The 26,632-nt window shown below is 39.3% G+C and overlaps 1 long non-coding RNA gene across 3 annotated transcripts; it reads left to right on the forward strand.

The window, feature by feature from the left end:
• The first annotated feature begins 872 nt into the window (after positions 1–872).
• LOC138105649 (uncharacterized) lies at positions 873–23,001 on the forward strand. 3 transcript variants are annotated; one of them, XR_011148597.1, is made up of 4 exons: positions 873–948; positions 6,947–7,065; positions 7,146–7,307; positions 22,795–23,001. It is a non-coding gene; the product is annotated as an uncharacterized lncRNA (long non-coding RNA). The 3 variants fall into 3 exon arrangements; XR_011148596.1 differs by lacking the exon at positions 22,795–23,001 and adding an exon at positions 14,697–14,902; XR_011148595.1 differs by lacking the exon at positions 22,795–23,001 and having other exon boundaries at positions 7,146–8,999.
• Positions 23,002–26,632: the final 3,631 nt, after the last annotated feature.

Here is a 26,632-nt window from a genome sequence, read left to right on the forward strand (position 1 = left end):
GAAGGAAAAATATATAGAAGTGCAAACTTAATAAAAATACATGAATATAATGTAGTATATAAAATATCTTTTTATGTGTAAGTCTGTATAATAAAGTAGAATTTTTTTTTGCTAGAAATAATGTAAATTTGATAAAAGAAGCTATATGCTTTGTTTTGATGCTGCTGCACTGGAATTTCCAGTTTGATGAAAAAAGTAGAGAATGTGCAGACAAGTTAGTAATATCCTGTTCACACATATCACCAAACAGCTATATACAAAGAGCTTTCATGAGAGGCTGTTCAAGGTCATGTTTTATTACAGAATAGATACAAATTCTGCGTGTGCACTTAGTGGTAATGAGAATCTAATCGAGGAATTGCATAATTTGTGGAGCAAAGGCTCATTTTAGGAATTATAAAGAAATATTTGATATCAATCACCCTTTAACAGATTCATAAGAATTTTTGAAAATTTAGAGGAAGACAGGTAAAAATAAGCAGATTTTTTCTATTGTATACTATGAACGGATTTTTTCAAAGCTTCCTCCCAACCTTCCCTGCATCCCCCACCCAGTGATTGTCACAAAGAGGAAATTCATCTCTGCCTTATGGCACTGCCATCAGGGAGGGAAGCAGCCAGCAGCATTCAGAAGGATCTCTGCACCCTGATGTGTTCACAGGTGCAGGGGTTTCTACAGGTGGAGAACTGAAGACAGAAGAGCTGCGTGCTTCTCTGCTGTCTCAGGTGGAACTTCTCTAGCATCAGCCTGGAGGATTGGCACCTGGTGTTGCAGCTGCTCAGGTGCCCATGGCGAGGGTGCTGGGATGAGCACACCTGCTGTCTCTGCTTTTGGCCAAGTCAGGCAGCAGCCCTGGTGCTGATCCCAAGAGAAACAAGGAGCAGAGGGAGAAGGAAGGGGCAAGAAAGGGACCATCCTGACGTGGATAGTCAACTCCAAGCTTCCCTGTGAGCAATGAAGGCAATAAAATCTTTCTATTCTGGTTTCTCTGTGTATCCTAAAAAGCTTAAGAACTTGCAAAACACCTTTCCTTCTACTGGTGTGTTATTAGGGTTTTTTTCACTAGTTGGGTGTTTTCAGGACACCTGTGGGAATTTAACACCAATAAGGCCAGAAGCTTTTTCAAATTCGACAGCAATTAGCTAGGGCTTGTGTTCAAATGGATTCAGGGACTGAATGCAGTGTCACTGGGAGCTGGCTATCCTCCTGGGATAAAACTCCTCTGCTGGAGAAGCAATGGAGAAGAAGGGAGAGAGACCTCCTTAGACTGGAAAAAAATATGTGGAGGGGTAGGAATTACTTAAAGCCTTGTGCGTGGTCAGTGCAATTGCAAAAGCAAGGAGGTTATGCTGTGTAGGAGATGTCTTAAGGGAGATGAGATATTCAACCATCCCTGCCCAGTAGAATTCTCAAAAAATGTTGAATCCTTGCTGGACATAAGGGATGTGAATATTGTAGGCAGTTGAAAATAAGAGTATGTTCTTTTGTGGATGACTTTTGCTGAGAGGTTAATTAGATAAGTTGTTACATCTTAATTTTGATGTTCATAGGTGAACTATGTTATACAAAACTGGTTTTCAGGAATCTCTTATACGAACTTTGATAGTAATCAATTTAGCCAAAGCTCTTAAAATAATTCAACTCTCTGCCTTCAATCATTTAAGAGCTTATTTTTTCTAAAACTCTGGAGAATATTACCTTGAAGTCAAATAAAACTGTTTACACATACTGTGAACAATCAGCAAAAACAATTAAACCTCTTTCTGGGAGACCACAATGCACTGACAGTTAAGATTTTATTTAATGGAATACTAACAAGGATTTTAAATGACATTTAATGATTTTGAAAAGATTGTTTTCTTTCCACAGCTGAATTAATAGTAAGTTTGTACTGAGTTGCAGGGTATCATTATTATTTTTACATCAGTAATGCCTTTCTAACCTCAATTAGCAGGAGATCAGAAGCCACGCTCTGAATCTTTCACTGAAATGCAGTTGTCAGCTATGTAAATGACTTTATAAATATGTCCTAAAAATGGAAATGGTTTATGCAAATTAACCTGAACCACAGCGTGCAAGATTGGAAGTATAGGAAATAACTCAGTGATGTTGGGAAGCATTGAAAATCATGACTTAGAGAATCAGCTGAGTTCCACCAGAGGCAGGAAAGGAGACCTCGCTAACATTTTCAGGAGTTGGAGAAGGACATCTCTCATGCTCACCCTCTTTCCTTGTATTTTTTTCATTCTCAGAGTGTTTCCACTCATGTAAAAAGAACTGTAATTTTAAATATATCCTCACCAGCTGAGTATATTATATAACCCTACTACAAATGGAAATAGAGTTAAACTTTAGACATTAATATTTCACGCTCCTTGGTGGTTCCTGACTCTTACAAAGGTTTGGAAAGAAATATAAAAATCTTTTAAACCTTTCACTTTGAATTATTTGAAAGCTCATAGACTGACAAAAAGAAATATAAATCCTTTTCCTTCCTTTGAAAGTCCTGAATAATTGCTAATATTTGCTATTTTATCTGTTATATTAAAGACTTATTGTGAGTGTCTGCTGTGAATTTGCTTTAGTCATTGATTATTAATATCTCACATACTGTCGTGTGAGACATTATTGCTCAATGTCTTTCAGTAGGTTTAACTCAGTAAAATCTGCAATTGCTGCTTCTTTTTACTTTTAGTTCATACAACTTGGGTGGAATTTCTGACCCAAAATAAGATGTATTATTCACCTTAAAGAGCATAGAATTTTATCCTGAAATTAAAACGGATTGATGAAAGAAGATCCAAAAGAGGACCAGAAAGATGTCTGATGTGAAGCAGATTCAGGTGTTAGGTTTTAGTTTGTACAAATGTAGTAGTATAGATAAAAAGATACACCTTCCTCAATTCTAACAGACATGTTTTTCTTCTGTGAGGAATAGTGACTCTGTCCTAGATGCTTTTTTGAGAGATTTACTCATTCTTTTAAACTATTGATTCATAAAAGCTGATAATTTTTGTTAAATGAACTATAGTTTCTTTCAAGATACAGAAAAATAGCAAACCACAGCTATTTTAGAAGTTGACAATTACAGTGGTAACATTAGGCTACTGCTGCTTAATAATTATTTTTTCATAAAATATGTTTGTCTTCTAACTTTTTTGTCACCATTTTAAAGAAGTTGTCAGTTCACTGTTAAAATATGTCATGTTGATGCATTCCTTACCTTTAATATGTAAAGTTCTCAGATAAGCTGAGATATTGCATCAAGTAGTACAAATTATTTGTGATGTTAAATTTCCTTAAGTATCAAAAATTGGAAGGGACCTCTGAAGATCAACTGGTCCAACCCTGTGCTCAAGCAGAGTCACAGCCAGAAGGCTGCCAGGACAATGTCCAGAAGGCTTTTGAATATCTCCAAGGATGGGGATTATGTATCGATTACCTTGTGTCTCTTAATGACTCTTACAAGCACTGAAGCAGGCTTAGCATTTTTGAGAAAGCTTCAAGGACACTTGTGACTACTCCAGAGCTGTGAAATACCCAGTGATTACACTGTTCTCTGTACAGAGGCCTTACCTGAGAGTCTGGGTTGAGATTCCACAACACACTGGAATGGTTCAGTTATGTCTTAAGTTTAATACTCGCTTCCTACTGTGTTTCATATGTTTCATTGGGACAAATCTGCTGAGGATTTTCATGAGCAGTTATATTTTTTATTTGCGTTTTCAATTATATTTCCAGTCCAGACATTTTATCAAACCCACAACAGTTTGCTGATAGCATTCACTGCTTCATGTCAAATGCTCCACTTATCACCTGGTTTCTGCTGGATGCTTTATCTATTTTTTAGAAAAAAATAGATATCACCTTATCAGTTTGCTCCTTTTCTTCGAGTGATTTTCCATTTGGATATGATCAAGTTTGGCAGCAAGCAATGTCACTGTCTAAAGCCTTTTTTCATCAAAAAAGGCTTTCAGTAATCAATCATCTTTTTAGTAAGCAATTGCTTTATATCCCAATTTTTTATACCAAGTCCACCCCAGGGGTAGAGAGGCGATTAACAAATTAGCCAAGGAAGGACAACAAAACATTTTCTTTGTACTGGCCCCCCAGGACAGGCATTTCCCCCTAAAGTTAAGCCTTCATAGGGACAAAACCATCCCCACAAGGCAGCAGCTGCAGAATTGGCCTCAGGATTAGAACCTGCCAATTTTAGTTCTCCACAACAAACCACAGACTGGTGGGGGGTTGGGGGGGGATCTTCACAAGGTACGAGCAGCAGAATAGGATTCAGGACTTGAACCTGCCAATTCTGGCTCTTTAACCCCTAAATAAACTCCCAAATCAACCTCCAGATCAGTTTAACCCATCTCCTCAACTTCCTCAGAGAAAGTTGCACCAGAATTTCCAGGAGTTTAGGTTCCTTAGAGAAGAGACCTCAACCTCCACAACCCCTTCAGAAAAGGGGTTTCAGAAAATCGAAATTCCTATGAGTTGACCATAATTTCCACAACTTCCTCAGAGAAAGTTGCATCAGAATTTGCAAGACTTTGGGTCCCCACAGCAGAAGAGACCTCAACTTCCACAACCCCCTCAGAGAAGGCCGTGTCAGAATTTCTAGAAGTTGCTGGGTCCCTACAGAAGGAAACCACAGGAAATAATCCCCTCAGAGAAGACCATACTATTGCCAAAGACACTTTGGGTCAGAGAACATTATTCTGCTCACAGTGCCAATTAAATGACATGATCTGGTTATTAAAGTTCTTAGAAATGCCTCTGCCCAAACTAAGGTGCAAACAAGACCATATGCCAGTGACAACAATGTAAATTTTATTTGATAGTAAATATAAGAGAAAGAAAGAGGAAGAAAAGAAAAAAAGAAAAGAAAAAAAAGGGGAAAGAAGAGAAAGAAATAGAAAATAAGTGGGGAGGGACAGAAAGAGAGTGACAGAGACAAAATAAAGAAAATATCACCACTCCGTGGATGCCAGCAATGTTCTGTTAATTCTCTCCAGCTGGCCTTCTTGGTGGTCCCCCCCCCCAAAAAAAAAGCATAGACTCTGATGGGTTAATATATGCTCAGGCTAGGTAGGAAAATCCAGGCACCTCCCTGGGAGGGGGGGGGGGGGAAGTTTGCCATTGTCTCTTACAACAGACTCCAGGTTTGTTGCATCACAGGCAATCCTGTGGTGCAAGGCTTCAGGAATGACTCTGGGGAGCACTTCGGGGGGGGTCTGTGATGGATTGTGACTTCCCCTCAGTTGCATCTCATGTGAATGCCCCGTGGATGTGGCCTGTGGGGTTGGGGGTTCCACAGCTGGGCCAGTTTGTGCATAGGAGAGGATGAGTGTTCACTATTTTAACCAGAGGTTACACCCGAAACCTCCTGCCCCCCTCACTTAGGGGGGAGACTGTGTAAGCCTGGCTTCTGTGGACTGTGGTCTCCCCCACCCCAAACGTAGATAGGGAAGAGTTTCTGCTGCATTTGGCTTTCTTGTGGATGCATTCTTTTCCCTCAGCTTTGTTTGTTTGAGGTGACTGAAGAAATGGCTTTGTCTTTATCTGATCTCAGCAGTTTTACTTACCGTCCAAAGTTTTTTAAGGAGGTTTTTAAGGAGGTTTCTGTGGTTGAAGCTTCTTTATACAATTTTTGCTGTAATGGACAAAACTTCGTAACAATGTTTAAGGCATGAATCATTTCAGTCCCTGACACATGTGTCTGTTACATTTCCCATAAACAATTGTTTAATTTCCATCTGCTAAAATCCATGGACCACAAAGATCTACATGGTCACTGGAAGTGTTAGAAGTGAAAAACTTCCTGTAAACTTACAATCACATTTTTTTCACATGCCTCCTATGAAATAAGCTGACAGACCTGGTGCGGTACCCCAGTCCAAAAATCTAGGGATGAGGTGAAGTATCCTGTGTTTGTGTCAGCACTGACCATCTAATTACACTCATTAAGGGCGATGTTCTCAGTTAGTTATGACTATACTGGTCTTTGAATTTGCACAAGTGTGATCTCTTGAGCTACCACACACAATTAGAAAGGGATAGCTAAGTGCTGCAGAACGGCTCACACAAAGTAGGAGATGGCAATAGTGGACCCAGCAGCAGCAGTGAGGGTGCAATGATGACTGCACAGGAGCCACAAAGAAGGCTCTGGGAGCAATTTCTGTGCTCAGAAAGAAAGGTTTGCTTGTATTCCCAGAGCTGTGACCTATATATTCAAGCAGTCTGCAAACCAACATATGCATGGCTGTATGTCCAACAAATGAAAAGTATTTCTGGGACTGTTGCCAGGTCACTTCCAAAGAAACCATTGGATACAATTTAGTTTGGCAAATACATTTAAAATGAAGGGAAAACCCCCAAACTGGTACTCGCATAAGTAATAATTGGATTTTATTAATAATATTCTGAAGTCATTTTCTGAATGATTAAGAGAGAACTAACAAAAACGATGAAAAATCTCTCTCGTTAGTATTCCATAAGGAAAAGGTGACAATAATTTTGTTTACATAAATGAGCAACTCAAAGGTGATATATTGGACTATGGACAGTTGAAAGATGTGGAACTACAAGTGTACCACAGAGTCCTAAAAAACTAAGACAGAAGTAATTATAAACCTAGACTGTAGTACCCTAGGGAGAGGAGTGAAAAAGGTAATCTTTTCATCTATACTGAATAAAAATCGAAAGGCCAAAAAGGAAATATAGTGTTTCCTCTGTTCATATTTAATATCTCACTATTTTACATGTCAGAAATATGCATAGATGTGTTGTTAGAGTCCACTAAATATTGGGGGTTTATGTTCATTTACATTGTTCATTGCCTTTTCAGTGTCTGTTCAGTGTCCAGAAAATTCAGGAATTGTAGCTGATTTATTATTTGTATCTGCTTAGGGCCCAGGCTGTAAATCTCTCTCCTGTGGTTTACAGAACTGCTGCAGGATGCTTCTTGGTGTCAGACTTCCACATTCAATTAATCTGTACTGAAACAACCTCAGAACATATGAAGGATGTAGAAGAACATACGTATTTCATATAAGTGTATCTAGGTAAGTGTTTAGGAATTATTTTGGCAGAAAGACCACTGCTTTTCTCAACTGTAAATGTAAATTATGCCTCATTTCTCTAGGGTTCACCACTTTTGGAGCCTATTTTAAATATTTTGTAGAGTGTTAAATGTCTGCTCAGAGTGACCATCAAGTTTACTGCACACAGGATTGCTTTTGCATTATCACACATTAAAGTGAGTGTCGAAGTCTTCAGATGCTTGGAAGGCTGGAGCTGCTACAGGGTGAGTTGGTTCATCTTCAGTTCTTACACAGGGCAGGTTGCAGCTGTGTCTGGATCATCTTGCACTCCTAATATTTTCATTCACAGTGCGTGAATAATGCAAGAAACTCTGGTATTTCTGCATTGTGGTGGAAAGTAAAAACCTGAAAGTTTAATTTGGGATATTAAAAAATTAAGTATATGGGTCTCTGAAAGAGGGCTTTAGGCAGCATTTAGCTTCAAATCCCAAACTGGAATTTGAAGAACCTCTCCACATTTTCTGCCTCATAATGCACACACTTAAACTCCTAATCCCCTCAGTCCTCTAGACTCTGAAGTCCTTCTACTCAGACCCAGACACATTTCTGCTTGGACAAGGCTGACCTCCTCAGGATTTTTCAATTTAGATATCAGATACATAAGACTTTTGGTGACTAGTAGCCAATAAATACCCTGATGTGGCTACTTCTTTTGATTGCTGTATGCAATACTTAATCTCGTATTACCACTCATACTTTTTATAGTGAATCTAATTTAATTACTTTTTTCCCCCTCCTTTGTGTGTTTTTATCCTTGGAGTGATTTCTGGAGATGTTCACCAATAAGTGTGATTTTTTTACTAAAATATCATTGCTTCTTCAGTAGTTCGAAAATTTTAGCTAATATGTAGGCTCACACAAAGATTTCTTCTTCCCAATTTTTTCTTAGCAATTCTTGTTGATATTGACAAAGTTTTTGCTCGTGGAATATAGGTATCATTTTTGGTATTATGACTTTTACTAAGTTGAATAAAAAATAGTGAGTGATCATTATGAAGACAGCAGATTTCAGTTATGAAAAAGTGAGTTGCTGAAAGGGTGAAATCTTAGTCACATTGAAGAAATCCTCTAGATGCAGAAGTCCTCTTTTACACAGTCTTCATTCCAATTTGGGGTATACACCAGTAACTCACTGTGATAAAAAATTGGGCTGTCTTGAATGTCTAAAGGCTTGAGATCTCATTAAAAAAAAAAAAAAAAGATGCTTTGAAGAGGATACATAACAATACCCCAAAGTTTGAATGAAAAAAAATCCTAATTAGGATCAAGAACACTGTATCTTCTCCCAAAGTCAGAAATATACTCCACAAAAACCCCACATGTTTCTGTCAGACACTAGAAGAGAATAACATTTCACTAATTTGGTTGAATCCATCACTCCTTTCCACTTCCTTCTAACCAAATAATTTATTTCAAATTTGACAGCTCTTTATATTATGATCTTGAACACATTACAAAATCTGTTGGCATATAATAAATTTTAAGTGAAGTCTGACTTAGAAGTTTTTTTTCTCTGATGAATGTTTGTACCTCTGGGTAAGGAAAGTTCTAAAGGTATGAGGTTTGTGAAGAAAAATGTGAAAATAGGTATTAAAAATCATTCTTCGTGTAACTATGTTAAAAAACATCTGCTGTTTATGCTACCATATGGGTAATTTTCACTTTCAAAAGAGATGTCTTTTATTTTCAGAAACAGACCTTGGAAAACCTTATAGAGACAGTACTTTTGTTTTCTGTCAGATGACTGGCTCTAAATGGATTGTACTATTTTAGAAACATCCTCCTGTAGATTTAAAATGTTGTAGAAATACCAGATGGGAATAGGAGCTGATTTTTGTTTTTAAAGAAAAAAAAATTGTCATTATTTAATTCAAATGAGAAAGCATTAAAATATATTCCAGCTCTTGGGAATGTGTAAGTTTTATGAATCCATAAAGTAGCCTGTGCTTTTCCTTTGAGTATTATGGTGCATGTTTGTGATTACTGAGCTTATTTTCTTTCTCATCAGTGTGCTTATGACTTCCAAGGTGGGGCTATTAGGAAGTCATTAGGAGCTAACAGCAGGTAAATTAAATATATGTAAAGAGCCACATGTTTCTGCATTTACTTGGGACAGCTGCTCTACAGAGGAGAAATGCAAGGCTTGAAGAACTTGCAAGAAGTAATATTGTGTAAGTCTGGAAGTGCTGAGTTTACTATGTTGCCAAACTTCTGTTTGGCTTCCTCACCAGCTCTGTGTAGCGATGTGGTCCCTTCCAACCTCACCCGTTCTGTGATTAAAGGCAGCAGTGCTGTGGTTACCTGGTGACTGTGCTATGATTGTACTTCTTCTGCAACAGAAGTGTGTGAGAAGTGGTTAGTCTCCTGACTGTTTCTTAGTGTCTAAAACTGAGACAGCTGGTTGTGGGTGGGAGTTTCCAGGGCTGAAGGTAAAGCCTTAACCCATTTTTATTTTGATTTTCTTTCGATATTTTTTTCCCTCCTGAGTGTACTGCTTCCCTCTCTACTAGCAGAAAACAGTATAGGATATAGGACAAATGAGTTGTTGCCAAATTTCATAACTTACAGTCTGGACTAGATTCAACTGGCTACTAGCTGATGTCAATTTTGACTCTGGAGTTCGTTGTAAACAAAAATTGTACGAAATCTGGACTCCTGCTTTCTGTGTTCATGAGGTTCTGTTGTGGCCTAAACTGAAGAGTGATTTACAGCTTTATAACCTGATTAATGTCTACAGCATGTCCAAGTAGTGTGTTGGTGGAATATTATTGACAGTATCTGGTATGAGTTCTCTGGATGCAGTAAGTTAAGGCACATAATGTTCAAATCACTTGCCCAGGCCCATTTAAAATGTCACAGGGAAAAAAAGTAGAATCAAATTCAGAAATAGAGAGTCCCCATCTTTTACCAAATAAGCTGAATTATCTGTGATTAGGAAAGAAAGAGTACCCTCAAAACAGATCTTCTTTCTGGACTGCTTAAGCATAATTTATGCAGTCTTCAATAAAATTGAAAGAAGTTAATTTTGTATGCTTTCATATTTTAAGGTTCCAGTAAAAACAGTAAAGGTGAATACTGAATATAGGGTGAAGAGTTCCTTTGGAAGCTTGCTAATGAGGCTTAATTCAGGACATTCTGTTAGCTGCCTTTTCATAAAGTCTTTCTCTGTTCTTTTTAGCACTTACCTGACAATTGTTCTTTGTTAACCTCGACTAGATATTAATAAAAGATAAAATGTGGCTTAGAAATGTACACCCCGTGATAATTCAGGCGTGCAGAGGTATGCCTGCAGTGAGACGTACATGCCTTCAGCAAGCAAAGAAGAGATCTGATTTCATTTGCTCTGATCATTGATGGCTGTGAATCCACTGTGGTTTGGGGCCTAATTAGATGACTGTTAATTGCTTAATGTGTTAAGAAAAAGTTAGTGATACATAAGAGAATCTTATGTTGCTGATTTCAAAACCCCTGAGTAATCCTCAAGATTGGCAGCGGGACCATGGATGACTCAGCTCTATAAACACATTAGCAAAGCAAAAGGCTGACAAATTATTCTGGGGAGAACTCAAGGAGAAAGTGTTGTTAGTAAGACAGAGCAGTAAATGTGGCCTTATTTTGATTTGGTGTTGCTGGTATACTGCAGGTTCTCACTGTCCTCTATCGTCTTCTCCTTCTGCATGTGCTTTGTGCTTACCCTGCCAGCCATCAGCTAGAAAGCATGTACACTCTGACTCTTGTTAAAGCTGAGAGCAATTATAAAGCCCTGGATACTTTGTAAGCCAGAAGGAAATAAATCAAAGGTTAGTTAAGGCTATGGGAAATCCAGGAGGTGTGGCAGAAGCTTGTTTTCATTGGGAACCTGAATAGAGGAAGGGATGAATTAGAGCCACTGCTGCAAGCAGAAAATGGTTCTTCAACCATCCTTGGATACAGACTGGTGTAGGGTAAGCATTTCCACGGTGACATTTAAGGAAGCAGAACACGCCATGTCTTAAAGAGGAAGATTTTCTTTTTTTTATTCCTTTTCTCATTTTGGAGGCAGAGATGCATAAGGGTTTCCAGAACCGAGAGGCAGGAAAAAAAATGAGCTGGGATCAAAAAACTGTTACCTTATGTAATGCTTGACCTTTTTACCTTGTTCCTAAGTTGTAATTATAGTCTGACTTATAGAAGGAACAATTCTTTGAAACATAAAATAGCTGAATTCTGGTTTTTAGAATTGTCAAAAATTATGTAATTTGATGACTTTAAAACATTTCTTTCAATGTTTTTATTATTTTACTAGAATTAAATACTTTTTTGCAAGGTGCATCAGCTTTCATGGATACATTTTTCATTATCAAAATACTTAGGGTTGGAAATAAATAGATTGCTTTTTTTTGAAGACCTCAAAGTATGTTGGAGTATGTTCTACATGTGAAAGACCATGTATGCTCTTTTGCTATAGAGCTCATAACAAAACACCACTATGTTATTTTCAAATCCAGAGGAGGTATACAGAGGCTAACGTTCAAGTTGCACTACTTGAAATCAGCATGTACTTAGATCAGCTCATTTATGTACTGTGCTGAAAATTAATTGTTGCAGTTTTTGTGCCAGTATTGGACAGTATGGCCTGTTGGTGACCTTGCAGAGCTGGTAAATGGAATGTTTTTATTTTTCTGAAGAATGGTATGTATAGCTTACTGAGCTCATATGAAGGAAACAATGTTTTGTATCTCCATAGTAATTTTAGTAGGACTCATCTCAACTGTAAGTGGGAAGGATTTTTTCATTTCTTCTGCTGTAATTTCTTCTCAGCATGCATCAATGGAAAACTATAATTTAAGAGTTCCTACCTCAAAAGATACTAATTTTCATAATATTTGGTGTTCTGTCAAATATGGAAAAGTCTCACCATGAAGAGTTTTATAGTTAAGACAGTAATAGCTGCAATTCACAATTCAGTCCAGCCAGTACCAGAAACTACAAATCCAAATTCAAGGCTTCCCACAGGCTCCTGAGAGAGCAGAACTTCACCAGCTTGAACTTACCTACTTGTTACTAACACTCTTGGAGGTAGCCCTCTACTTGGGCAAATAACTTCTTGCTTGTCTATCAGCATGGGTTGTGATACGATGTGTTTTTTCCAGTGCTTCCCCCTTCTATGCCAAAGCATAGATTGCTGTAAGTCATCATCTGGGTTTTCTAGCTTTCTACAGGTGCCTTGCCATGAGACCTATATGAAGAAATGATTTTTCATTGTGCTCACCACTACGTCACAATGTAACCTCGACCAAAATCATTAGGTTGATTGTGTTCCCAGTAGCTGTTTCATCTGAACTGCACTTTCCCAGAGATCACTCTCAGGTTGATTCTATCACCTGTGAGACAAAGAAGAGAGAAGTTCAAGCAATGAAGCAGTTCAAATGTCAAAACATATTTTGGCAAGGCAATTGTAACTGATTATTCACAGAGTTCATGATCACGCTGTGGCCAGCAGTGTAAAAACTCTACTGAGATTAATAGTTTCCTCCAAACTATTCAAGATAAAAAATTCAAATGTCTGTGGGAAACAGTCCTTTGTGGATGTTTCAATAAGCTTTCAAAACAATGGCCAGAGTCTTTTCCACCAGAAAGTCCCCTATTTTACTGCCAATTGAGAAAAATCCAATAACATCAGGATAAAGCACCCTTGAGATTCATTGCTGGCTGACAAAGCTGTTAGCATCTATTTAGGGTAGAGACACCTGGGCTGTTTTGGTTTTTAAATGCAAAGCACTGAAAGCATAACTAAAAGATTAAGATGCTCAGCATCTTGGCTGAATCACTAATAGCTTACTTTGAGTCAACAAACACCATTTAATGGGAAAATTACTTTTTTTCAGTCAACATTATCTAGATGTGTATTCAAATGGTTGCAAAAAGTATGGGACTTGAAGAGAAGGCCTTGGAAGTCACAAAACTTGATTCTCCAAAAAGTTTAAAAATACTCCAAATCTAATCAATCAGTCAAAAGATGAAAAGGGGCTGGGCAACAGAGCTGCTCAGTGCAGATGTGGATCAAAATAAATACCCCATAAAAGAAGATTCATACTCCAGACCTGTGTGTACAAAAGCAGTGCTCTGTTTCCTCACCAAATTCTCAAACCTTATGTGTTCACAGCCCATGAAAGTCATTCCAGTATTTCTAATTCTAGAACTGCTTTATATAGATACTAAATGATGTAAGCAAGGCTAGCGGAGGCCACGTAAAGAGCACACAATGTTCCTTAGCTGCCATAGACAGAAATACCAATTCCCATTGTCAAGTGGCTGAGAGCAGCATGAGCTGTGGACTTTGTACTAATGCAGTGGGTTCTCTTGTGGGTGTGTGGGAGCTTTGACTCCAGCAGGAACTACAAGAATATCCAGTATCGCTCTGCTAGTGGCTAAAAAGATGTCTAACTTGCTTTACTGGTTCAACTCCTTCTTGAATTTAAATACCTGCTTTCTTCCTAGCTGTGCTGTAGAACAACAAAATAGTTGATGCTAAATTTAAAGACTAATTAAAGTAGGTTTTTTTATCCTGGAGTATACTGTATTTGTAAACTCAGCAGAACATATTAAATAGACAGCTGCAGTCCAAAACCCCATTTACTATGTTTCAGTCACATCCTGGAGAGGTCGTTTCTTAATTGTTGTAGAATGATGAGCAGTGACACATTTCACTAGACCAGATGATTCAGAGCCCCATCCAAACTGTCCTCAAACACTTCCAGGGATGGGGAATCCAAAACTTTGCTGGACAACCTGTTCCAGGGTGTTACTACCCTCAAAGTGAAGAATTTCTTCCTAATATCTTTTCTAAATCTACCTTCTCTCAGTTTAAAGTCATTCCTTCTTGTGAATTACCACTATATACTCTTGCAGTAAGTTCCTGATCAGTTAATAATAAAGTCATGATCCTTCATCCCTTCAGTTATGTGCTAGAGGTGTCAGAATATTGAGTTGGGGGGTTTTTTGTTGTTGTTGTTTTGGGGTTTTTTTTGTTTGGGTTTGGGTTTTTTTTATGCTTTCTGACATGTACCAGCTGAGTCATCTTAGAAATTATAAGCCATTCAGAGTCTTAAGGGAAATCATTCAAAAGAAAACTGGTATTTTAATCTTATGCTTCTTACAAAATAGTGAATGTTCATGTAAAATTCCTCACAGAAGTTTAAGCAAATAAATATCTGAAATGCTCCACAAATAAGAGCAGAGATAACAGGATTTCAGTTGCATGTAAGCAAATTATTTCTGTGTGTGTAATGACTGCCTAAACAAATAGGCACTTGAGCATGCAAGTGATAATTATGTATGGTAGTGTCTCGTTATCCACCAAATTGTGTGACTTGCATGAGTAAGTGCTTTTCGTGTAGGAGCATATTTGTGTAACCTCTGCATCGGGCCTTTTCTCAGTCTTCTCTGAGCTCATGGGAGAAGGTTGATTCACTTCATGTTATTGGGTGCTTGGTACTTTCTGCAGCTTTTGCCCATCTGATTCAATTTGTCTGGTTTTGATAATGAAGTTCCCATTTTTCAATACTTTCTGTAGCAGCCTTTTTAAAGAGGTTTCTCTCAATTTTTATTAGGAAGTAGAGAAAAGGCAGAAGGAAGAATCAGAGGTGCAGGTTCTACAAAGTGCTGAGGAGTCACGGCTCCCTGTAAGGACCTTCTGTCTCCGCTCGGACAGCATTACCCACCCAGCTCTGTATCTACATTGTAGTTATTACATACTCTTCTCCAGCCTACTGGTTGTGAACAATGAGAACTTCAATGTATATTTTGCTTGAAGAGCTCTTGCTGTAGCATTCCATTACACATAGACTGCCTAGATGCTCTGAAATAATAGTCCATGGAATGTATCCCTTGCGCACAATAAAATACAGGTTCTTAGTCATGAAACAGATCCAAAGTTGATCTGTACTGCAGGTCTCTGTTTGAAGAAAAAACTTTAATAGTGTTAATTTTAATGCTTCTCAACACATAGTTTCCAATGAAAGCAAGTGTCATAGGTTAGCAAGCATAGTCCCGGAAGGGATGTCCTTGCTAAGGGGTGCTTACAGCTTCCTCTGGGACCTGATAGAACCTATCAGCTGGCCAGTTTGAATATGGACAATTCTTTAAGCCACTTAAAGTTGTGACCGCCTCTGTGATCCACACTTAAGAATAGACAAACTCCCCCCCCAAGCTCTCTCTCATTTCTGGCGCTGGGACAGGTGGCTGCGGGTCCTGTGCGGGGGCCAGTGGGCCCAGCCAGGCCCTGCTTGGGCCAGGCCGGGCCGGGCCACGGCCAGCCTGGAGTCGAGGGACCTGTTCCACCCGCGGACCCCCCCCCCCCCCCACTGCCTTGCCGTGGGCAGCCGGAGCGGCTCGGCTCTCCCCCCTCTCTACTTCGATAAGAAAAATTCAACATTCCAGCTGCAAAGCTGCAAGGCCGAGGTGAGATTAACCCTTTCATTGCTGTGAAGATCTGAAAACCTGAGGGAAGAGAGAGAGGAGATGCTTAAAGCTGAAATTCTGTTGTGAAGCTATATCAGAGTATCCCGTTGTAATTTCATAAAGATATGGGGGGTGGAGTGTTCAACTCTTAAGCAAAAGCACCTGCGCTGAAATAAGCAGAGGCTGATGCAGCTGTAACTTCATGAGAAGTTTGGACAGGGAGAGATGGATCAGATGAGGACTTTTGCTCCAAACAGAAAAGGAGAAAACCTCAGTCCCTAGAGATGGACCAGATGAGGACTTTTGCTCCAAATGGGAAAGGAGAAAACCTCAGTTCCTAGAGATGCTCCCAGAGATAATCCTAACGATGAAGATGAGGAAGACCCTTTGCTCCCAGGGAAGGAGAAGGGCCTCTGTTTTTGTTTCTGAATGGCTCAACCTTAAAATTGTACCCCAAAAAAAAAACTTCAAGAGTGGACCCTCAAAAGCAGTTGCGGGAAAAGCTGCAAGTCGGGGGAAGGGACTCACATGCAAGCAGAGAGACCTCTTCCTAAATGGACTGAACAATATTTGGAAGTGGGTGGCTGTCTCGTTGTGATACTGTTTTCATAGCACGAGCAAGAAGAGACTTCTCTTTCTAAATGGACTGAACAAGGTTATTATGGAAGTGGTAAACAGACTGAACATCTTAAGGGTTGTCTTTTTACATTGTCAGTGGGAGAAGGGAGGAAGATGGGGGGAGGAGGAGAGTTCTGAAGGTGGTATAATTTTTTTTTCTCCTTTTAGGTCTGTTAATAAACTTCTTTATATTCTTTCAAGTTTGGTGCCTGCTTTGCATTTCTCCTAATTCTTATCTCACAGAAGATAAACAGTAATGAGTATTTTAGCCCAAACCACTACACTAAATTGGTGTTTCCGCCCAGTTACAATCCCAACCCGCTACAGCAAGTCAAGTAACAAGCCCTCAAATACATCATAACACGCAGAGAGAAGGAGAAAAGTGGGGACTGAGCAGGAGAAAAGTGGGGAGTGAGCAGGTATGGTGCCCACCTGCTCAGTAAAGGAACGTCTGATGGTGAGCAGTAGGTGCTAACTCCCACGTTTTTAAACCTTTTCTTTCATAACAGGCTAAATCTGCTTCAGCCAAAGAGTCGAATTATCTGAGTTATGTTGCTGTAGTTCAGCTCTGTGGAGAAGGACCTGGGAGTCCTGGTGAACAAGAAGCTGTCCATGATCCAGCAGTGCCCTTGTGGCCAAGGAGGCCAAAGATATCCTGGTGTTCACTAGGAAAATCATCAACAGCACGTTGAGGAATGTGATCCTTGCCCTTTACTCAGCCCTAGTGTGGGCACACCTGGAGTGCTGTGAGCAGTTCTGGGCTCCTCAGTAGAAGGGAGACATTGAGCTCCTGGGGTGGGTTGAGCAGAGGGCAACAAAGATGATTAAGGGACAGGAGCCTTTCTCTTATGAGGAAAGGCTGAGGGAACTGAGTCTGTTCAGCCTTGACCAGAGAAAACTGAGAGGGGACCCCATCAATGTCGATTAGTATCTGAAGAAAGGGTGTCAAGAGGATGGACCAGGCTCTTCTCTGGTGTCAGGCAATAGGACACAGCACAGAGGGCAGAAACTGGAAGGAAGTTCCTCCTGAATATGAGGGTGAACTTCTTTACTGTGCAGGTGACCATGCACTGGAACAGATTGTCCAGAGAGGGTGTGGAGTCTTCCTCACTCACTGGAGATATTCAAGAACCATCTGGACACAATCTTCTGTCATGTGCTCTGGGATGACCCTGCTAGAGCAGAGAGGCTGAACCACATAACCCACTGTGGTTGGTTCCAGCTTTATCCATTCCATGCTCCTGCAATTCTGTGGTGAGTAATGTACCCTTCCATTCTTAAGGGAGAGTCTGCTGTAGTTTGAAAACTGCATCTCACATTAAGTTATTACAAATTAATGAAGTGTCTAACTTTAGACTCAAACAAGCCAGGTAGGTCCTGAAGCTGTTCAGTAGTCTGTATTGATATTTGCCTGTATAGACCTATCTCCCTCTCCCTGCCTCTCTCACCTTAGTGATATTAACATCTTTCTTGATGTATTAAATCCTGTGCTTGTAAACTTTCTAAGAAAGCTCTTGATTCAGTGTGCCTTCTGGTGGTATATTTCTCTGTTCTCACAACACTTCCTGTGGTTCAGCAAAACTTCTAGGAAGATAGCATTACAAAGCATGAGCAGTTATCCAAAAACTGTACTGGAATTTTAAAGCTTCCCCATCTGTCTTGAGTTGCAGTGTTTCTGTAGAAGTTGAGCTGATGGAAATGAGTAAGCATAAAAGGAATTCTTCTGTCTTGCAGAGAAATTCTCTTTAGTTTGAATGTTGACTGTGGCTTGGGGCCAGTACATTGAGCTGTTTTGCACTACAATGAAGTATAAAACGGGACCTCAGCTGTATGAAATTGCTCTGGCCTCTTCCACTGCATCATTCTAAGAAAACTGAATTTGGAGGGAAACTAATTAGTACAAAGACATGTGGAGGCTGTCTCCTCTCATCTGTTAGAGCTTTTCAAGGTGTGCTTCTCCAAGAAGGGGACAGCTGTTCTCACTGCAGGAACTATTTCCTTCCAGAAGACATCTGCAGAGAAAGGTAATGCAGGCCTATAAGCCTGGCTCTATTCCAATGCTTCATCTTCCCAAGTGCTTCACAATACAGCCAACAGAGTGAGCTGCCTCAGAATAAAGAAAATCTTACAATGCCTATTATTTTATGGCTATCCAGAGAAACCTCCTGGTGATATGCCTGTTGGATGTGTTTAACTGGAGCAGTTAATATTCACGTTCTCAGGAATATTTTTAAGAGTATTTATCTTAAAGAACTGCTACATCAAACAATTATGTAATGCCTACAAAGGTAATTGACAGCTACATTTTAATTAGGCATCTCTTAACTTCATGTTTCAAAATAAGTGTAATAATCATTACATTACAGTTTTTTCCCCCTTTATATAGCCTCTTAGAAGCTTGATCAAAAAACTACTGCTTGTAACTGCCAACAACTCGGCATTTGTAGGAATGTAGGAGATTCAGGCGTAATTCTGTTCCCGAAGGGCGTTGGGGACCTGGATTAACCCTAAGGAAGTAAACCAATTTCTCGGCTATTTAGGAGGTTCTTGAAAGTTAGTTTTTGGGCTAGGAGTGAGGTTGAGGAGTATCTGATGTCACTTGGGATGGGGGAGAAGAGGAACACTCTGGAAGGAGCTCCTGTTGGCTCTGAAGCAGGATGACTTCCTGACACCTTCCTGTCTCTGACAGGAGAGGTTCTTCTGTTGTCTGATTTATCTAATGATTCCAAAATGCTGGGATCTCTGAAATGCAGTTTTTTCCCATTCACAATGGTAAGAAACCTATCAGTAGATCTTGGTAGAAGTTATTTTACATAAAAACTTGTAGTAAGTGTAAGTCTCTTTTGACTTTGAGATACTATTTCAGACATTTTACAGTAAATCTCAGAGAACTGAATGCTTATATTCCTGCAGTGGTCTCATGCTACTTATCTTAGGAAGCATGAATTTGTAATTTTGAACCATATAGTCTCTGCTTTATCCATCCAGATTCTGTGCAGCTCTAGGGAATACAAAAATACTGGCCTTTCTATGGTGCCAAGATATAAAAGTGTCTAACTGGAAAGTTGAAATAGCACAGATTTAAGGGAGAGAAACATCTGGATTGAACTTGTTAATATTTTAGACATTGCATTTGACTTGTTACTGTGCTTTATTTTAAACATGGTTCCTAAGTGATGTTTTTATTTGCCCCTGAGTTTTATTCAGACTCAAGTGAAGTTAACAGCACACAAAATTCTAAGGATTGTTTTTAACCTTTATATTAATGTTTCATTGCTGCCCAATGAAGCCTCCATCCAGTGGAAAACATTTGCTTGTGACTACTCAAGATCAAGATCAAAACTTAAATCATTATAGTAGGTCTGGAATCAGTGCACAGCTGGAATGTGAACATCAAGGAAACGTATATGCTGAAACATCTGGAGGTGGCAGAGGGAGCCAGGAGGTTGTGGGGGCTTCCCAGCAGCCCACTTTTCTTGCCAGAAACTTGGGGACTGCTCTCTGAATTTTCTGTTTGAAAATGCGTGAGCACTTGAGACTACATGATTGGGAGACTAGAATTCCTCTCTCTCCCCCAGACACTTATCTTTAATACACCACACCAATACCACTTAAAAATACCGGAGATTGGCACTTCATATTTTGCATCCTAGTAAAATGAATTGTTCCTTGAATTGTGCTTGATTTCATTTCCTTGGCTTCTAACCTCCAAGCAGAACAAGAAAAAGTTAATAGTGTTGACTATGTAGGGGACAAAAGGGGATTTAGGTTGGTGGAGAAAGTCTTGAAATGAGCCACTCTTCTAACTAAGCACAAGAAAATGCATTTCAAAAAAATTCAGTTTGGTAGTTTAAAAGCTAGTAATATATACTGCATCAAAATAAGTTTGTACAATAGTTAAATATCCCTTGAATATTAGACTCTTAACTTCCTTGGATGTTCAATGAGTTGAACTATCCCAAACAAACCTGTAACAACTTCCCCACCCAAATATGATTTCCTTCTGCCTCGTTATATTCCTTGTTTCATTTTGCAAAAGAAACATCTAGCTAGAGAGTGGGTGGAGGCAGACTGAAATGTACCTTCTAATATTTTGGCCAGTGATATATCTGCTACTGATATAATTTGAACACAGTGGAATTTAGTAATTTGTCTATACTGGAATTGAATTATTTCTTTTCCTTGACATCTAGACTTGCATTATATGATAAAATACAGAGTATAACTGTGCTGGTTTTCTGGATTTTGTCTTCTTTGTCCTCCAGTACTTAGTTTCATTTTAAACACGATTCTACTACTGATAACCTTGACTGCAAGAAAACCCTGCCACTTAGGCCTTTGTGAAGTGTGACATCAGCTTTTATTCAAAGTTCAACTGAGGAGAAAAATCAACTTTTTAGTGGAAACTGAAGGTAGTGTGTGATTTTTCCTTGCTGTTAATAGCACCACAAACTGTGTTAGTGTGGTCTTTATACAGTAAAGTTTTGAGTTTTCCAGTAGCGGACAGATGATGCTTTCATGTTCATCTGTTTAATCTCGGAGCTTTGTTAAACTAGGCAAATGACATTACAAAAATCCTTCTGTAATGAAAATTGGAATACTAGCTGCTACAACAGCAATCTATTACCTGATTGTTAGTAAATGCCAGCATGCTGTGGTGACAGCGTGTTAGATGGGATGCAATGCTGTATACAGCAATTACCAACTCTCCACTTTTTCACCAGCTGGGGATATAAGATTTGCTACTGTTTTCCCAGGAAGAGAGTCAACATCTTGCCATAAACCTGCCTTTCTCTGATCTCATCCCAGGCACTTGGGTATAGAAAGAGTTGCCTGCTACTTACTGTTGGTCTGCGTGACAGAAAGCAACTTCTTACTGTAATTGCTGGCTCAGGAAAACATGATTCAAAATTAATAAACACCTAGACCTGGTTGCATCAGCTTTGAATCTGGTCATATGACATCAATCAGCTTGTCCTTTACATAGCTTTTAAAGGAATGTTTTAAGAATAGCTTCTGGGATATACTTGCAGAAATTCAATCCGTGGTCTTATCAGCCATAGGAAGAACAGGATGAAACCAGACCTCCCCAGACAGGTCTCACACAGGGTTAACTGCTCCCATCACAAACACCACTGCCCCTTCAATGCTGGAACAAAACATGTGCAATTCATCTGAAAAGTAAAATCAAGGTCAATAACACAGACTAACCTGGTTCAGTGTACAGCTGATTAGAATTTTATGCCTGTTCTATCTGAAAATGGTTAAATAGAGAATCTCACGAACAAAGCTCTGGGGGGTGGGGAAAAATTCTAGATTTATCATTCTCAAAGCTGTAAACGGAGATGTCATCAGGGCCACAGAAGAGGTAGCCCATGCTAATACAGGATGTGAGGAGACAACACCATGCTTTTATCTTCTTTCTCTTACTAATAAAATGTCTATGTATCTTTTCTCCGTGTGTTCAGGCTGCCTGCAAACAGTCTCCCTTGGGTCTTGGCCTATCTTGCGAAGTATTGTGTTGTGGTGGTGATGCAAATATTATGGGTGTTGTGAACAGTTATCCAAGATACAATGGTTTAGCAGCTACCATTGCCTTGAATCTTACTGCATTCACTACCAGTGCTATAATCCCTTCCCCATGATGCAGTTTTCTCTTTCAGATTTAAAATGCAATAATCATATTATGAGTATTGTTTCCAAACTTAATGGGCTTAATTTAGTTATTTTCTCATTAGCTCTGGATCAGGACCTTGCTGCAGTACTGACTCTGCTATGCTTCATTTAATTATATTTAATGCAATCTATTTGTTTCCCCAGAGGCTAAATAAACTTGCAGCCAAAGACTCAAAGTAAGTACAGAGGGCTGCTTTCAGGCAGATCTAGAAGAACTAGACTTAAAGCATGCATTGCATCTACTCTTTAGTTCCCTACCTCTCCATAGTACTGCATGACCCCCTAACCGGGCAGCAGGAAGCCAACCCAGTTTAATATGAAAAAATGGCTCTTTCCCTCTGGACAGATAATAACCTGGTTTTGTGCATGCTTTGGGTTTCCCACCTCGCTTTATGCCTGGTCTTTCTACACCCAAATGTTTATTTTAGCTGAAGACTTGAGTTTTGTTTGGAACATCTGCCAAGGAGACATGGTACTGAGCACATCCACAGAGCATGTGGCTATTCAGTTAAATCTCATCTCCACATTTATGTGCTGTAATTGTTAGTTTTCTAACAATACTTACTGAAAGAGTCCAATTTAGCAGTTTTCATTTTCCAGCATAAGTTGAATTCTGCCATTCCAACGAGTTCCTATGTTTACCACCATTACTGTGACTCCATTTCCCATACCAAAAAGTGGTAGTTTTCATGTCCTGGGAGATATCCTGCTGTTTCCTAGGATACTTTTCACAGAAGTTCAGAGATACCTCTTTCTGCAAAAGTAGTATTGCTGATTGCCCACAGGTAGGGTGAAAAGGGCAGAGAGCAACTGGTTTGAGCTGAAAACCACGGCAAAACAGTGTGAGGAGCAAAACTGCAGAATCTTTTTCTGGGGAAATTTGTGCCTATTTCTGTTTCCATATCTGTTTTTTAAAGAATCACCAGCTCCTATTTGCCTATTTTTACTGCACAGGTACACACAGACACACTCTACAATGAAAGAATCCTAAACGGCAAAGCATCTGTTCAAGATTCACTGCTGGGCATGTTGCAGCTGGAGATCACTGCGAATGAAGCCCCTCAGGAACAAAGCAATTATTAAGAGTGAACAAATTAGCATTTCCTCAAGACCATGGGGCCTCTACAAGCAGAAGAGATGTGAAGGCTAACTGGGGATGTGACTGGAGGTGAAGAGAGAATACAGATCTGCTGTTCCTGCAGGGCCAGATGCTCAGAGAGGGGTTGAATCCCCTCTGCTTTGAGGAGTACTTGGCTTCCTACTACATCTCACATGTCACTGTCCTTCATTTTTGCAGGTGGCTTTCATTCAGTAGTAAAAGCCAACACGGGATTAGGTAAGAATCTGGTTAAAACCCCATTTCATACAAAAGAATTACATATTCCTCTTGGTGCTTCTGTAGTGGTACCAGGATCTTTTGCCTAAGCTTCAATTAGTTTAGCTCTGTAATAGTACACTTCACCCAAGAATACCAAGGGTTTAATAAAATTAGCTCTGTGGTTGTGTTGTGATGTACTCTAGGGATTTGTAATTAAAGTTGATTAAGAATGTTCCAATTAAATTATTTTCTACTGGATTACGCATATCCTGCAGCATTACAATGTTTCCTTTCACTTTGCCCGTGGAGCCCAGGGAGGCTCGAGGGAGAAGAGAGCCAGCCTTCAGCATTCAAGACACAGCCTTTCTCCGCAGCAAAAAGCCTAAAGTGGTAACCCAAAAGGATGTGGACAAGGCTGCCAAGGGTGCAAGTGTTCTTGGCTGTACAGAAGGAAACCGAAGGCAGTCTCCAGGAAAGAGAGGTCACTGTCATTCTGAAGGGCTGAAATAAATCTTTCCAAGCCTCATTCTGTGATGACAGTTTGCAACAGTCTTTCTGATGAAAAACTCCTCTTATTTTTCCTTCTGGAATTTCAGACTTGTTTATTCCAGCCAAGCCTCCTCTTTTCCTAGTACACAAAGGAGTGGAGGCGTTATCAGTCTCTTAACTTTTCTAAAATCTCCTGGGAAATATAGGACATAGCCAGCAATAAAGAACAGGAGATATTATCATTACTTTCTGTTATGACAGGCATATAACTCCTGACGCTGTCACTTTTAAATGGCTACCTACCTTCTGAGATGTGCTTAGAAATCTTCTTTTAATAAATGGTTAAGATTAGTCAGTAATGATTCTTGAACTGGGTTGCCTTGGACTAACAAACGACTTACTCTTTTCTACTGGGCTTATAGTAGGAATGGAGACTTTTAATCTGCTAATAGATGAGTTAGAAATACAAGAGTCTCAGTCTATGGAATCTTACCATGCTCCTTCTTCAAAGGGACACATTGTAATCCTTGCTTTCTTCAGCTTCACTAGGGTCACTTGTGACCGTACATCAGCTCTCGGAGTAGGCTGTGCTACTCTGCTGTCACTGAGTACTAATTATGGCAACTAACCCACAAATTCCTGCTAGAAGCAAGGAACATTCATGCATTTGAAAGTCACTGTACTTGGATGTACTTTAATTATGCTCTATATTTGCATTTTTCAGCATCAGCATCTCATTAATATCTCAGTTTAAAAATGTTAATCATCATATTTTTTTAAGACCTAAAGCAAGCCAAAGTTACAGCTGACTATTCTCATGTGTCTGGGAGCAGGTCCAATAATTATAAAGAATCATAGCAGCAAGCTCTACTTACACACATAAATTCAAAATAAATATAGAATATGAAAGAATTATGACTTTGAGAATTGTTGCTTTCAAAACTAGCTAGGGAAGCATAACCTAATGGCAGGTGATAAGGTAGTTTATGAATATACTGCATGCTATATGGCTGAGCTGAAGTCAGAACTTGGAAATTTTTATTTTTTTTTTTTAATGCTACTTTTGGAAAGAGAAATTGCCTAAAAGAAATCTTTAAAAAAAGCAACATATTTTCTTTAATTTATTTTTAACTTAGGAACGAAGATGTTTGTGACTGAGTCCTCTTTTTTACTGTCTTTAAAGAAAAGATTTTTATGCCATCATAAGAAAGCTCCCACTGTTTTGTATCAGAAAAGATTTTTAAAAAGTCAAAAAGGCTTTAAAAGTATGGGAAGTATTACACAGGTGTACAGATGCAATAGTCAAAGTCATCCCAATGTAGCAATCATGCTTAAATAGATGCTGAATTGTAAGTGGTTAACTTAATTGGATCAGGATGAAAACTGGCATGTGGAGTGAGTTTGGAATGTACAAAGGAATTCCTAACCTCCTCATACTGTTTGTACTGTAAGACAAAGTCACAGCCCAATTCTCAAAAAAAAGCCAGACACAGAAAAAGAAACACTGTCAGAACTTTCTGTTTTGAGAATTATGGCACAAAATGTTAGAAGTCCTCCACCAGTAGGGATCTGGAATACACATCTGTTTCAGCTTTCCACAAAACTCTGGAAATTGCTCAAGAAGTTGCAGTGGAAGCAAAGCATGGTGAATTAAACACATAATAAGGACAAAGCCTGCCTAATAGTATAAATCATTTAAAAGTTGGTGGAGTATATCCTCATGTATTTAGGGATTAGGTTTTCTTATTAAAATATACTTTGCAGTAATGACTGCAGCATTGATACAGGAATATATTAGCATTAGACTGATGATTAAATGCAAAATTAACTTTAAAAAATTTTGGCTATTAAAGAGCAAGATATGTAAGAGGAAGGAGTAAGAGATTGCCAGAATGACATTCACAGTCATCTTAAATGCTAAGACATACCTATACAGTGTACCAAGGTAAATTGCAGTTTAATCACTGACAAACTTCAGGAGGGATTTTTTTAATAAAAGCTTATTCAGCTTAGATATGTGGAAGACATCTGTTTTTCAGGCTGTTGGGTCTTTGACATTTTCAATGTGCAGAACTGCATAGTAGTCATGGGTTTGTTCTTATAGCTTAAAGTACTTCTTTGTCTGTTTTGCTTTTAACATTTCTAACAGCTGTTAGAACCATTCCAGGGTTTTCTCTGCTTCTTGAGACACTTGAGATCAGAATTTCCACCCCATCTTGTCTTTGTTGCTTTTTTATTATGAAAGATAACCAGAGCAGTTTGAATACCTTCCAGGGAGAAAATCTGCATGTTTATGAGAACTCAAATGGAGCTGGGGATGTCCTCTCAGCAAATAATGTGCGTATGGCTGTAGAGAAAGGGAAGGCAAACGGGTTTGAATCAAACACCGTTGTGTTAAGCACAGATCAGCCACCAAGTTTCTTAAGCTCTGAAACTAGGAGTGGCTTTCATCTTGCTCAACTTCAGATATAACACTTTGCACCTAAGCTAATCATGCTGAGCTTGGTTTACAGTCAAGAAAGACAATCAAGTAAACTCTTTTGGCACCTTACTGCGAGATGAGAAAAGCTGAGCCTGACACTCTAGTGAGGAGATTGTACTCTCTACTCCACTTCCTGATGTCTTTTGGACTCAGGTGAATGTAGTCCAATGAATTACTGCCTCATTTTTGCCACCAAGTACAGTTAGGCCCACCCTCCTGGCCAAGTTAAAGCTCCAATTAATGAGACATTGAAGCAGCTGACTGTCCTGTCTCAGGCAGGTGTCCTCTGTAGTTCTGTAAGATTATGCCTGAAAACCCTGGTGTCTCAAGGACAGGGTGTTAGCAAAATAGTCCACCCTGCTGTGAGAGGTGTGACGAGGGAAAGGGATATTCTGGATCTCCCTGGTGTTTGCTGTGAGACCAATGAGCCATGCACAAAGAGCACACTGCCAGCTTTTGGAGGCATACACACAGTTCACAGCCTGAGCACATCAACAGGATGT

The sequence above is a fragment of the Aphelocoma coerulescens genome, chromosome 2, assembly GCF_041296385.1.
Source record: "Aphelocoma coerulescens isolate FSJ_1873_10779 chromosome 2, UR_Acoe_1.0, whole genome shotgun sequence".
Lineage (NCBI taxonomy): Eukaryota > Metazoa > Chordata > Aves > Passeriformes > Corvidae > Aphelocoma > Aphelocoma coerulescens.